General features: G+C 43.8%; 2 long non-coding RNA genes across 3 annotated transcripts; both read right to left on the reverse strand.

The window, feature by feature from the left end:
• Positions 1–793: 793 nt before the first annotated feature.
• LOC118169398 lies at positions 794–11,590 on the reverse strand. Of its 2 annotated transcripts, none has more exons than XR_004752068.1 (4): positions 11,440–11,590; positions 9,797–9,955; positions 9,496–9,613; positions 794–917 (listed from the first exon to the last, which is right to left on the reverse strand). It is a non-coding gene; the product is annotated as an uncharacterized LOC118169398 (long non-coding RNA). The 2 variants fall into 2 exon arrangements; XR_004752067.1 differs by lacking the exon at positions 794–917 and adding an exon at positions 5,296–5,370.
• On the reverse strand, positions 2,692–4,527 carry LOC118169401. Its single transcript, XR_004752070.1, has 2 exons — positions 4,450–4,527; positions 2,692–3,258 (listed from the first exon to the last, which is right to left on the reverse strand). It is a non-coding gene; the product is annotated as an uncharacterized LOC118169401 (long non-coding RNA).
• Positions 11,591–12,877: the final 1,287 nt, after the last annotated feature.

The following is a 12,877-nucleotide window of genomic DNA, read 5'->3' on the forward strand; positions in this document are numbered from 1 at the left end:
ATGCGCCATTTTATATTTATGTTGCTCTAAATCAATAATAGCATTCATATGGTAAACAAAATTAGCAAGACTGGATCATAAAAATAGTTAGAACTTGGAAAACCACTTGCCTATGGTTAAGAGCAGCACTGCTTACCTGTAGGGCACTCAGACCCCATCCCAAGTGAGCTTTCTCTGCCCTTTTGCGAATTACATTTCAGGTGCAGAGCTGTTTCCTACCATCTATGTGGATACGAAGCAGGTAAAACATACAATAGCAAAAACCACTTTGGCTCAAGCTGGCAATGCAACTTATCACCTAACAGCTGTTAGTAGCCCACACCCACCCCTGCACAGAAGTCTGGTTTACAGCTTGTCTTGGCTGCCTGACAGAGCCCTCAGCACAGCTCACGAGTGCTAGCTGGGCTGTAGACGTGCATGGAGCACAATCCCATCCCAAAGACCCAGTGACAGCCAGGGAGCCAGCAAGACAAAAGCTTCCAAACACCAAACCACAGCGGCAGCTCTGCCGATTCAGTGTTTTTGCATGTCCAAGCTCCTGAGGGCAGCCAGAGCTGAACCGAGGCAGCTGCTGGAGAAGTGCAAGAGCCACCAGCAGCAGTCCCGCCGCATCGCAGCAGCCCTCGGTGCCTTCTCGGGCTTTGGCTCCGTGGCCAAGACACCACCGGAGTGTCTGTGCTTACATCTGGGGCTCTGCCCTGTTCAGTAGCTTCTTACAGATCTTCCAACCCAACAGCCATGCCAGCTGGATGTGAATTAACCTCCTGGCTGTCTCTGCCTGAACTACCAGCCTCAAGATTTGATACAGGAAGATGAAGGGCAGCATACTTGCAGCAGGCGTCCTCCAGAACACGAGGAAGACATTTTTCTCCAGTTCATGCAGAGTTCTGCTTCATTTGGGACTTCTTTATTTGGATCTAAAAAGTGTATTTGTAAGAAACCGAATGAACTTCAAACAAGCACAGGGAAGCAGAATACCATATGGCATATTCAGATTCACGGAGCTGCTATCCCACGTAATAAATCTTCTTTTACGTACATTTTTGATAAAACTATTGTATCCTACAGGGATTTTAATTTTATGTCTCAAAAGGAGGTTAATATATTAAATTTTACTGTATACAGATTAAATGAGGACTTTTGAAAATTCTCAAACTTATCTGCACAACTAAATAAATTTTCTGACTTTGCACTTGGGGTAATTGTAATAGAGTTTTTGATCCCTGGGTAGATGGATGTAATAGTCCTATAAATCCCAGATTTTCAACATCTTCAAAGACTATAAAATGTTTATGAGAGAATATGGTTTTAGAGACATCTGGTGGTTATATAAGCCTGAGGAGAGAAATCAACCATGGAAGTATTAAACATAAATTCTACTTTTTCAACAACAGTATCCTGTAAAAAGAGAAAGAGATTAGCTTATTCACTGCCGCTGTGCACACCGAGGTAAATAATTTACCCCAAGAGGTCACCTTGTTTATGGTGATTTGGCAGCTTTGTTTACAGTAGAAGAAAAGGAATAATAAGATTTTTCAACATAAATTAATGTCTGTAATTTCCTTCAGTGGTATTTACACTTACCACGATTTAGTCAGGATATGATGGGGGCAAGAGACTGGAGATACTGAATATTTAAAATCCTACTGCTAGTCAAAATCGTTCTGTCTGCCTGCACCTAGTTACCGTGCCTCTTGTTCTAACTTCTGGTGTGCTGCTTTTTGTTTAAAAGTTCACTAACTCCTCAGTATAATTTTACTTAAGTGCTTGCCTACAGCTAGAGCAGCTCAGAAATAGAATCTCTAAACTTGTAGGATCAAAATACAAGAAAAGCACAGATCCTCCGAGGCAAAGTCAAAGATCCATGCTTTTTTTATATTCATTAATAACATACTTTAATGACTATTAGAGTGATTTATAAGGATTCATAATTTAAGTCTAGGACCTTATTAAACCTTCAAGTATTCAGTGCCACATCTAAACCTCCTCCTTATCCCCACAGATCTTCTATGAGGGTATGAAGCACAAAACTACTCATTTGGAGACATAAAATCAAATCCTCCTCTCGGTTACGCTAATGTAAATCCGAAAGAAAAGGAAGAAAGAAAACTCCCCGGTTAGATAAAAAACAAAAAGAACACTTCAGTTTTAAATAAGAGTGAGAAAGCTGGATTGCCCTCCCCTCCTGTCCCCGAGATGACAGGGCTGTGATTGCAAGAGATCAAAAAAGTCCTCGCAAGCCCACGCCATAGCACAGACTCAAAGCCTTTTAAAGCAAAAAGGCTTCACAGCTCCTGCTCGCCGGGGGCAGGACTGCTCCTTTCGGTGTTTAGGTGGGCAGGGAGGCCCCGTGCTCCCGTCACTCCGGTGTTCCCAGCCCACTGGCAATTTTCCCAGCTATTTTAGGAGCATCTGTTGTATCAGCCAACGTGTTGCACTCCTTCCCTCTGCTTCCCTGCTCGTAACACTGCTGCCACCCGTCTTCACACCCCCCTTCCTCTCCTTGGCGAGCGCACGTTGCGCTACATCTCTGCAAGAGAACGAACCAACTGCAAGTGAGCCACCACAAATTAATTTGTTCCCCAAGGCAAAAGTTTCTCGGCCAGCTTTTGGTTGAACAACGGGGCTACCACCACTCCCAGGACACGCTCTTCTCAAATGCAGCCAACCCCAAAGCAAGACCTCGGAGGACCAAAGCAAAAAGCAACCCTCTATTTCATTTTTAACTTTCCAAGCACGAATCAGCAGAAATTCTCATGCTAGGGAGGGGTTTCTCATACATATTCTTCCATCCTGATCGCTCAAAAGCAGTTTTCTCTTAAAAGTCCTAACTTTGAACGTAATTTACATGCAATGAGCTGCATTACTATTTCATTATGATTGAGATTATACATGTACATAATTCAGGATATTTAAAGCCACGGTTGCTGTAGAAACCGTAATTATATTTCTTGTTAAATCATTAACGTTAACATCATTTATGGAATTACAGAGTATGATGCAGGGGTAGGAACAGAGCGGTGTGTACGGCCACCTCGCAGCTGAGCTCTATCCATGCACACGCACATCAGGAAATGCAGAATTAAGGCGTCTCCAAGGACTCTGAATAATCCAGGAGCTCAAGTCCCATTTTGGACGTAATTTGGCCAATTCTGTCTGTTGCTTTATATTCAAAATTTACATTCATTGAAATGCCTTTTGGAGCCTGAAGTTCCGCCAGGACTGGTTTCCATGGGCTTGCTCTAATGAGGGCAGCACCTACAATCTCCAAAACAAGATACAAATTGAATGAATGGAGGAAAAAAATAGACTGACATTTTTTCACTTTGATCCCGTGCAGGATTTCCCCTTCTCCTCCAAACATGCCCTCCCCGAGGCCCTCCGTCCTCTTGGGAGCTGATGGGCAGCTGCCTCCTGCCCAAGAGGTGCCCCCTGCAAGGACAGTGGTGTTTGGGACAGCTCGTCTGCAAGCTGAGCTCATCACTCAGGCACACGCATCCTTGTGGGATGCTGAAAAACCCCACATGGGGCCACGATGCTCTGTACACATCCCTGAGCACCAAAATCACTCTCATCATAACTAATTATTCTGTGTCCCTGCACACCTGGGAGAGGGGACAGGCTGCTCTTGACACACTGCTGGAAGACTAAATCCTCATTCGTGGATCCACCTTTGCTCACAGAAGTCCGGGAGTACAACAAAATGCCTTGCAAACTGATACTCTATCACCTCTTGAAAAATATGAGCTGCCTTCCAAAAAGGGAACAGCTGTTCCTGATATCTGCTATCTGGATCCTTTTAGTCACATGAAAACTGTCTAAATTAATCACGTCTCATGTTCCAAGCCACAACAGAATTAGCATTCAAGTGCACATCACCTAAATCATTACTTAAATTATCATCATTTGTCAGATGAATCCTCGCCTCCGTCTCTAGTGATAATCCATGGTTAATTGAAATGTTGTGTAATATGAAACCTGCTGGGAAAATCGGAAAAATTCTGGAATATTCATGTGAAAATGTGCTACTAGTTCATCGGTATGAAGACATGCGAGTCTCCTCTGCTGAAGGCCAGAAGTTATTTCAGCATCAACACTGATTTTATATGCTTCATTATGCTGTAGCTTTCCTTATAATTTCTATAATTTCCCTTATAACTTCCAATAATTTTATAATTTTCTTTTTATAATTGAAAAACAAGTGGAAGAAACGATAGCAGACAGAACAGAGCCAGTGCATCACTGCAGTTCAGATTCGCCCCGAGACCACACGCAGATAAGCAAACTTGCTAAAATACAGCTGTGGTTTTAGAGGCAGGCAACTTGGGAGGCTATGTACTGTCCTCCTCGGGAGAGGAGAAAGAAGGATGAAAAGCAGAACATAATTTCTTCTTCCTTCCTGCAGCTGAAGGATAAGGAGCGTGAGGACGTGCGCTTTATCAGACTCACCATAACTAATGCCATCTCAGGAGATCATAGAGCAAGTGCAAGATAAATCTTCCTTTTTCCTTCTGCTCTTGTAGCCATTCATGCTCATCCTGCAAGGCAGCCAGGTTCTTCTACTACTTCCCTCTCTTCTTCCTCTGCTTGAAGTCTTTGCACACCTGAACGTGCTAGGTTTTGAGACCTGTCTTTATCCAAATATCTGTCACCTCCTTCCCCTTCTGTACCTATTGGTGGTGTCTTTCCAACCCTCTCCCTCCTGTTCTGCCAGCCCTCCCCATGTGAACCTGAGTAACAAGTACTGACAGCTTTTCATCCTTTATTTGAGGATGGAAACATCTTTCAACATCTGCCCTCCTAAACCCAACCATAGCTTGCACCCAGTGCCCAACTGCACATCGCGCTTAAGCATCCTGGTTTCTTTCTCCCGTGTTGCCCACTACGCTTTCAAAGACTTTCCAGGAAGATAGTTTCCAAGTATCTTCTTCAAAACCCTTCCCAAAATGCTCTGGTTACCATTTACAACCATCTGGATAGGATGCAGGTAGGCTGAGACTAGCACATAACCTTCCCTTACTCCTTTCATTTTGATGTACTTATTTTAATCCCACATTCTGCTTAGATCTATCTATTGCTTTCTACTTGTAATTACACTTGAAGGCCCTCTTGGGGAAGGAACAGCTTTTTGCTCTGTACTTGACAGCAGCGTGCATGTGGTCTACACCCAAAGCTCTTAGGTACCATGCAAGACCAACTACCAACTAGTAATCCTAAATGCTAGATGCAACAACAGTGAGAAACACGGCTGCGTCCCCTCACCTCTCTCTGGAGCAGGAATTCAAACGTGGTTCTCACAGAGAACCTCAGCATCACCTCAACGTGTACAAATCGCCCTGCTGCACCTTTGCCATCCCATCTTTCAGGGTCCTGTGACCAGTGAAAAAGTGATCCATAAGCCACAAACGCATCAAAAGAGTTTGCATGTAGCTGTCAGAACATGGCAGATGGGAGAGAAAGAATGAAAAGCATTTAGAGCCATCAGCCTTGAAGGTAAAGATGTTTCAGGCAAAGATGCTCACCTCCATGCTACAGTCCCTGTGTACAAATGGCACTGAGTCACACCTCTTCCTCACCTGGGTTATGTCCTTCTCCAGAGACAAAGGTTAGAGCCAATACATTGATTGTTTTTTTGCTCTGCCTTTTAACAGCTTCCAACTGTTAAGTCTTCATTGTTCCTCGACTCTTTGTGCACAGGTTTTCATGAGACCTGCAGCAGCACGGAAGGACTCTCTTCATCAGCTGGTTGGGGAAGAATTGGTAGAGGCACCTACCAATTCCTGGGCCTGCAGAGGGACTCTAGGCAGAGAGCTGGTGGGACTTCAGAAGGTAAGTACTGAATGGGGGGAACTTGGGAATTCCGCAGCACAAAGATATGGAATAAAAACCAAGGCATAAAAACCAAGGAATAAAAACCTCTAGTGAGAGCAAAGCCAGATCCTCTAAGTCACATCTACACCATTCCCGTGTGAGGGTTACAGGACTCAGCCCTGGCTTTGCTCCTAACAAACTCCCTCTGAAGCAAGTACACGCGAACAGGAGGCGCTTCTCCTAGCTCCTGTTTGCTGCCCGTGCTTTCTTCTCCCCCTTTGAAAAGCTGATTAAGAATAGAAAAATCATGAGGAGCTGAAATACACATCTTCCCCAAAAGCAGGCCATCTCTTGCTGCTTGTTGATGAGGTGGGAACTTCAGCTTGTTCCCACAGTTCATAATATGGTATTTAAAGATTTACAAGAACACTGAGTTTGTATCATTATCACGGTACTTGGCATAATCTTAGTTGCTCGCGCTAGATATGATCCCACTGAGTCTTTCGGGCACTGTCCCAAAAAACTCTGGTGTACCATCTACCTTCTCCTGTCACTCCTGATTATTTTTGATTAACTTGCTTTGCTGAAAGACTATTACACTGATTAAATCAGGAGGATTAGCAGAAAGTCAAAACTACACCTCTGAACATGAATCTCTAACAATTATAAAAGAAACTTGGAGCTACCATGCTGCTACAGAGAATTCAGAAGCAAGTCAGCGTCAGCTGTCAGTCAGATTTCTGCAGCCTGAACTAGTTATTTCCAACTGGGAACGTATCTAGCAAAGTCCTAACTGCTGATTTAATGGATGATTATAATGGTTTTGAAGTATTCACTTCAAAAGTTTTAGCAATATAAAACTGATCAAACTTTTAAGTCTCACTGCAAACCGTAAACTGAAATTAGATTTAGCAAGAACTCTCTATAGCCCATGAACTTGTGCCCAACAACCAAATTACTGCACTTTGTGCATTACATTAATGCTAATCGCATCACCACATTTTATTCAGAACCTACCCAAGTGAATTAACAGGATATGTACAAGTTTTCCTAAATAATAAAAAAATGAATAATTGAGAAGCTCATCCAAAGGCCACTGCAGTCACTAGTAAAAGGCTGACTCCAGTGGTTTTTTTACTCCAAGGTTACCCATGAACTCCTTATATAAGTAAGGAACTGCCTTTTAAATTGGCGAATAACAAACATAGGAGAATGAAGCATGTCTCTGCAGATCTGCATGTGATACTTCATATCGGAGAGATCCTCATCTTTATTAAAGGTTAGGATTTCTCATATCCTGTTCTGTGGCTTCTATCAACGCTGCCAGGTAAATCTTCTACGTGCAATGCAAAGTACCGAAGACTTTCATGCCTGTCTTTGACGGGGTAAAAACATGCCCGGCTTCCTTTAATATAAAAACCGTACCAGATTCCTAGCACTCCCACTTGCTGCCAGAGCTGGAATGAGAAGGCCTTTTGCAATTTAATTACAGCGTCAGTTTTTTTCCTCATAATGTATGTAAAAAAAAGAAAGGGAGAGCGGTGGGAAATCATACACCTTTTTTTTTTTTTTGCTTTTGCTTCTCCTTAAATTACAGTCCTGACATTTGAGGGAGGACTCCTGCCAGAACAGGTCATCGCTTTCTCTCATCCCTACATGCCACCACTGTATCTGGCTACGCTTGGGGCTTTCAGAAGCCTCCCTTCTCGCCCCTGAGCAGGCAAGGCCCTCGCATGTGGGTGCCCCGAGCGAGCGCCGTGCAGCTGGGAGGCGCAGGTAGCTCACCGTTATCCCTCTTTAATCACAGCTCTGCTCTGTCTTACCGTAGACTCACTTATTAATGTTGCTTTGGAGACAGCAAAATTGCCCTAAAAGATTCAGCTAATGATAAAATTCATCTTCTTAAACATTTCTCTCATTGTTACATATTTATCCATTTTATTGCTATTTGTACATAGATGTCTGCTTTCATTTACATTCATTTCCTTCAGCCTCTAACGTTCTGGTGGGTTGTAAAAACAATATATATTGGGAAATGACAACAAACTAATTTTACAAGCATAATGCCCAGAGAGGAGGCCTACAAAGCTGTCCTTCCTCGTGTATCATTGCTGCTTATGGCAGAGGAATTTAGATGTTCACTACCGGACAACGTAACTCAAAAAAGTAAAGGCTGTCACTTCTATTTACTGTTTGCAGATTTAGTGAATCTTCCTAATCTATCACACAGTATTTTATAACCCAAAGAGAGAGAAGAAAGGATCACTATTTACCCGTGGTCCTTCAGTAACAGCTTTATGTGGCTTGCCAACTGGGGAAAAGGCCCCAAAGCCGACCCTCCTCAGGCTGTCTCAGGAAAACAACCTCTTGGTCACCTGTCAGACCCAGGGCATTCATCCTGTCTGAGGGCTGTGCGTTAAACGCCGGATGGGTCTGCAGGGACCTGCCCCTCCAGCACTTCTTGTTTTAAGACCTATAAGCATCAGGGAGAAGGCGGATAGCCTCTGAATCCCAACAAACCCGAACCTCAGCTGCATGCAAAAGCAACATTAAACCTGTTTCGGGATTTGTTAGCCAGAACACGAGCCTTTCTTCCCCACTGAGCAGTTCTGCACCACCCTTTATCCACCCCGCTGGAAACCTGGTTTGTGCTCACAGCAGGGAGAAGCCACGCCAGCTTCTCCCCCCAAACCACTGGTGAAGTGGCTGAGGGAAACGAGGAACCTCTGCCAAGTGGCAAGGACTGTCACCGCTTCTCTCCCCTACGTATTTTCCAGGCCACTTTTCTCCCCCCATTGACCAAATGACAAGATTCTGTTTTTCCTTGCAGGTTGGAATGGTTCTGGCAGAATGCAGAAAACAGCCTTAGTCCACCTGTGCAGACATCATCCAACCATCCATCCATCAGCCATCACGTAATCGGGGTCTAAGCCAATCACCAAGTTCTTTCTGTAGCCCCAAAAGAGAGAGAACCTAACTCAACATGCAGTTTTTGCTTTCTTCATCTTACAGTGGGGCACTCTTACAGTGGGACAGATGCACAAGGGGCCATAACAGCCCTTCAGAGACAACAAGGCACATGCTGCAGCCTCTGTTGCAACAGGCAAAACAAGAAAGGGATGAAAATCACATTCTTGTACCTTACAGCTCATGGCATTTTTTAAAAAGCACTACAGATGTTCCATCCTGATTATGTTCTTCCAGGTGACCTCAGTATTCAATTGCAGGAATTTATCCGAATTGTCATTTGTCAGTGAGTAAATTCTACCTTCTTGATCTTCTCACTCCTCTGTACCACCCCTGAATGCAGCTTTCAGACCGTAAAGAAATCCAGGCCAGTGAGTTAGGAGCACAGCTTGCACAGACAGTCAGTAGTAGCCCAGCACACTTCCTCACTTTTGCTCCCCAGCTGTGCACACTGGGTGTGTATCCTGAGCGCACAAACATGCAAGGGTCTGGGTAAATACAAGAAACAGCTCCCCCCAGCTCGTGCAAACATTTATCCTCCAAAATGTGCAGGCAAGGAAACTGCACTGCACTCAGGCAGCTCTTTTATTCTCAGTTTGCAAACTTTGAACAGTTCAGTGATCTGGTAGAGCGTAACAACTTTTTCCTATATTAATAATTTCAGTGCTGGTAATGACATAAGGCAAGCCTGAAGGGTGAGATACGCTATCATATCACCTCTTATTCTGCCAGATTTCAGATTACAATGGAGCTTGATTTTAGTTTTCAAAATCTCCAGTTTAACAAGAAGGGATAATGCAATAAAAGAGCCTACCTTCTGCATTTCCCACTAATTCTGAAACGTGAAACAAAAGGGAGAGACTTTTTACAAAATGATACGTTCAACCCAAAACCTCTCTCACTGAGGATGTGTGTGCACTCCATACTGGCTGTGCAGAGGAGTTGTCCTGCTCTCACTGAAATTTTTAATTATCTTGTTCCACTTTCAGCTAGTGACCTCTTTCAGAGGTACACTGACCTTTAGCCTGCCAGGAGACTTCAAGTCAACAGGAAAAGGGACTGCAAAGCTTGGGTCTCCTGCCACTCCTCTGGGAAAGATGTTTTCACATTGACTTCATTTCATACAGTTATCTTCTTTCCCCTCTCTTCAATTTTAAGACAGGTTTTGGAGACGCAGCTGTAGATAAGGAAAGCTGCTGTTATTGTGATCTCTAGATACTGAGATATGAATCAGAATTCACCTCATTAGCTCCAAGAATGACAGGTTATTTATTAGCTGTTGTTTTCTATTAGCTTCTTTTCTGTTTGTCAGAACCACTGCCCACTGAAAGCTAATATAAGACAGCAAAATAAGACCGGTTTTGTATGTGAAGACCTACTAACCATCCATCTCGGAAAAGTACATTTTAAGAAGACTTAATTCCCTGTGTTAAGTATTTTCCCTACCAAAAACGCATGTGCAAACATCACCATTTGCTATGAAGAGACATACGAGCAGCTGATGCTTGTAATACACGTGCCCTTCCCCTCTCATGCAGCCTCCAGAAGGCAGCGCAAGGCCTGGGCATCATCAGAGGCCGATATAAATGCATTATCTACCTCACTGCACTACATAAAAACATGGGGCAGGAACAATACAGGTGTGCCAGGAACAGCCTGGCCCCATTTTCTGGTTTTCTGGGAGCGCCTCTGCATTTTGCAGCATCCTGCAAGCGGTGCCACTCCTGCCTTCACTCCCTGCCTCCCCAGGGAAAGCAATTTTGGATGAGACTAAAGGCTTTGGCACTTCTCTAACCAGACCTTGGGCTGGTTCCCTGTTCCCCCATCCAGGTACAATTACACACTGCACCTTTTCCAAGTGGTTATTTTCTCGAGTCTTTTGTAGAAATACCCACTCAGCAGAGATAAGCTCATCACTAGAAGCCTTGGATCTCATCTGTTTACTTCCCCCTGCTTCTAGCTTCCCTCCCCGTGCTAATATCGCTGGTTCTGGCAACACACCAATTTATGTTCCAGTACCAACCAAGAGCCTCAGCTCTGAGACAGATAATCGAGCCCATTCATCTGCTGCTGCGCCACCGTCCCTTGTCCCATGGAGAATTCCTCCAGGCCCCGTCACCTCCTTTGTCCAAACACCCCTTGTCTTTATCTTTTTGTATTAACGCTCACTATTACATTGTCAGGCTTTTTCTTAATCCATTTACTCTTGGAATTATCTTCTTTCTGAAAACTTCTGAGCTTCACCTAGCATCCTACCTCATGGCCATCCCTAGGATATTGCAGATTTGCTGCCTCCTTCACACACTTAAAGCACTGCCAATGCTGTAAGTTCAATTGCTGAATAACTTGCTGATGAACTCTTTTAGGGTTAATTTTTTTAATCTTTCATAGTCCCTTTCTGAGCACCTCTCAGCCTTTTCCCTAATACTCAGTTGTCCCTAAACTGCAAGACAGAGTTTTCAGCCTTCTGTGAGCTGCAAAGGCTCCCAGGTTTCACCTTTCTTTAGGTACTCATCACACTCACACATTTCTCTGACAGTTCTCATTTTTATACCCTAGCTCCCTTCCAATGCCTGTACCATAGTTTCATAATTATCATCTCCTGAGGTAGCAGAAAGAGTTTTTTTTTTTAAAAAAAAAAAAAAAAATCCAAACCAGCACCTGTCAAACAGAAGGCTGCTTCCAACGTCTCCCTTCTTGCTGGCACGTGGCGCTTACAGCCACAAGACGAAGCGCTGTTTCCAGAGGGGTTGAGCTGCACCAGGGTTTTTACCGGCTCGGCTTTTCCAGATTCTGGAATGTTTTCCCGTTTTGCTCTGAAACAAAGAAAGCCAGATTACCAGTCAGAGTTTTCTTTCATTCAGCAGCTATTTGGGCAGCACCACCCAAGGGCTGCCTTACACCAGGCTTCCAGCAGACTTCACAGGAGCCCGTTACCCAGCCAGCTCTCCCAGTCACACCAGCCCCTGGCATGGCTGGTTGTGCCGATAATGCACAATTTTCCCTAGAAATACATTTTGGTACCTTGGCTACCATTAAAAAGCTCACAGATAGACTTCGGTACAGTTTGGGGGCTTTAATACAAAAGGCTTAGAGCAGGCTCTTGTATTCTGAACTGCTGAATGGATGCACTTTTATGCTTAAACATTTCTGCGACGTTACCACGTTACAGTAATGTGCAGTGATGTATTCATCTGCCTTTGGACAGATCCTAGTCTCAGGCAGATGAGCGTAAATTGGAGTAACTCAATTGTTCTTGTGTTTTCTCAGGAGTTACACTAATTTAGCTAACAATTGTCTTCAGACCATTGAATTAAATTGCTTTACAAGGCAGCACTTTAATGTGCATATTCTTTAAATTAATATGAACGTGTCATTCCATTATATTTTACATAAGATCCATTTCAAATGCATTAATTCAATTACCTTGTTATATAGATGGGCTTTTACCAGTGCCAGAAAGTCAGTGGCAAGTTCCTCCTGGCAACACCCGTAGCAAGACTGAACTCTAAATGTGCATACATTTACATCTGTAAACTCAGACTTAAGTGATGAAAATGCAATTACTTAAATTCTGCAGACTTTGACAAAACTGCGTTCTATATATGGGATTTTGTAAATGCATACTTGTTTCAGCCTGCAAGCTGTATGCACCAGGCCACATCCTGCTCCTGAAATCAGCAGAGCTGAATTCCCCTTGGAGCCAATGGGAACAAAATTCCTCCTATGTTCCCTGTTACTAAAAGAGGTGAAAAAACGCAGCGTTACTGGCTTGATATAAGGTGGTCACCTGAAAAACTTGCTCGTCAAACATGCTGAAGGGTATCAGTTCTTACAGAACACAATCTGTGAGGTTCACGGACCAACAGAGAGGCTTTCCAAATCTCCAGTCACACAGCCCGGAACAAAAAAAATAGAAGTGTTAAAACTTTGTACTTTTTATGTAACAATCCATACACTCTGATAAGCAGGAGCAATAGACATTTCCAACCAGAGCATTTGTCCTGTGACTGCAAATCCAGTGGTGCCCCACCTAGCTGCCAAAGGGGAAGACAAAATCTTCCTTAGCACTTTGAAATGGCTGCCTTGTCCTTCGAGC

This window comes from Oxyura jamaicensis, chromosome 6, assembly GCF_011077185.1.
Source record: "Oxyura jamaicensis isolate SHBP4307 breed ruddy duck chromosome 6, BPBGC_Ojam_1.0, whole genome shotgun sequence".
NCBI lineage: Eukaryota > Metazoa > Chordata > Aves > Anseriformes > Anatidae > Oxyura > Oxyura jamaicensis.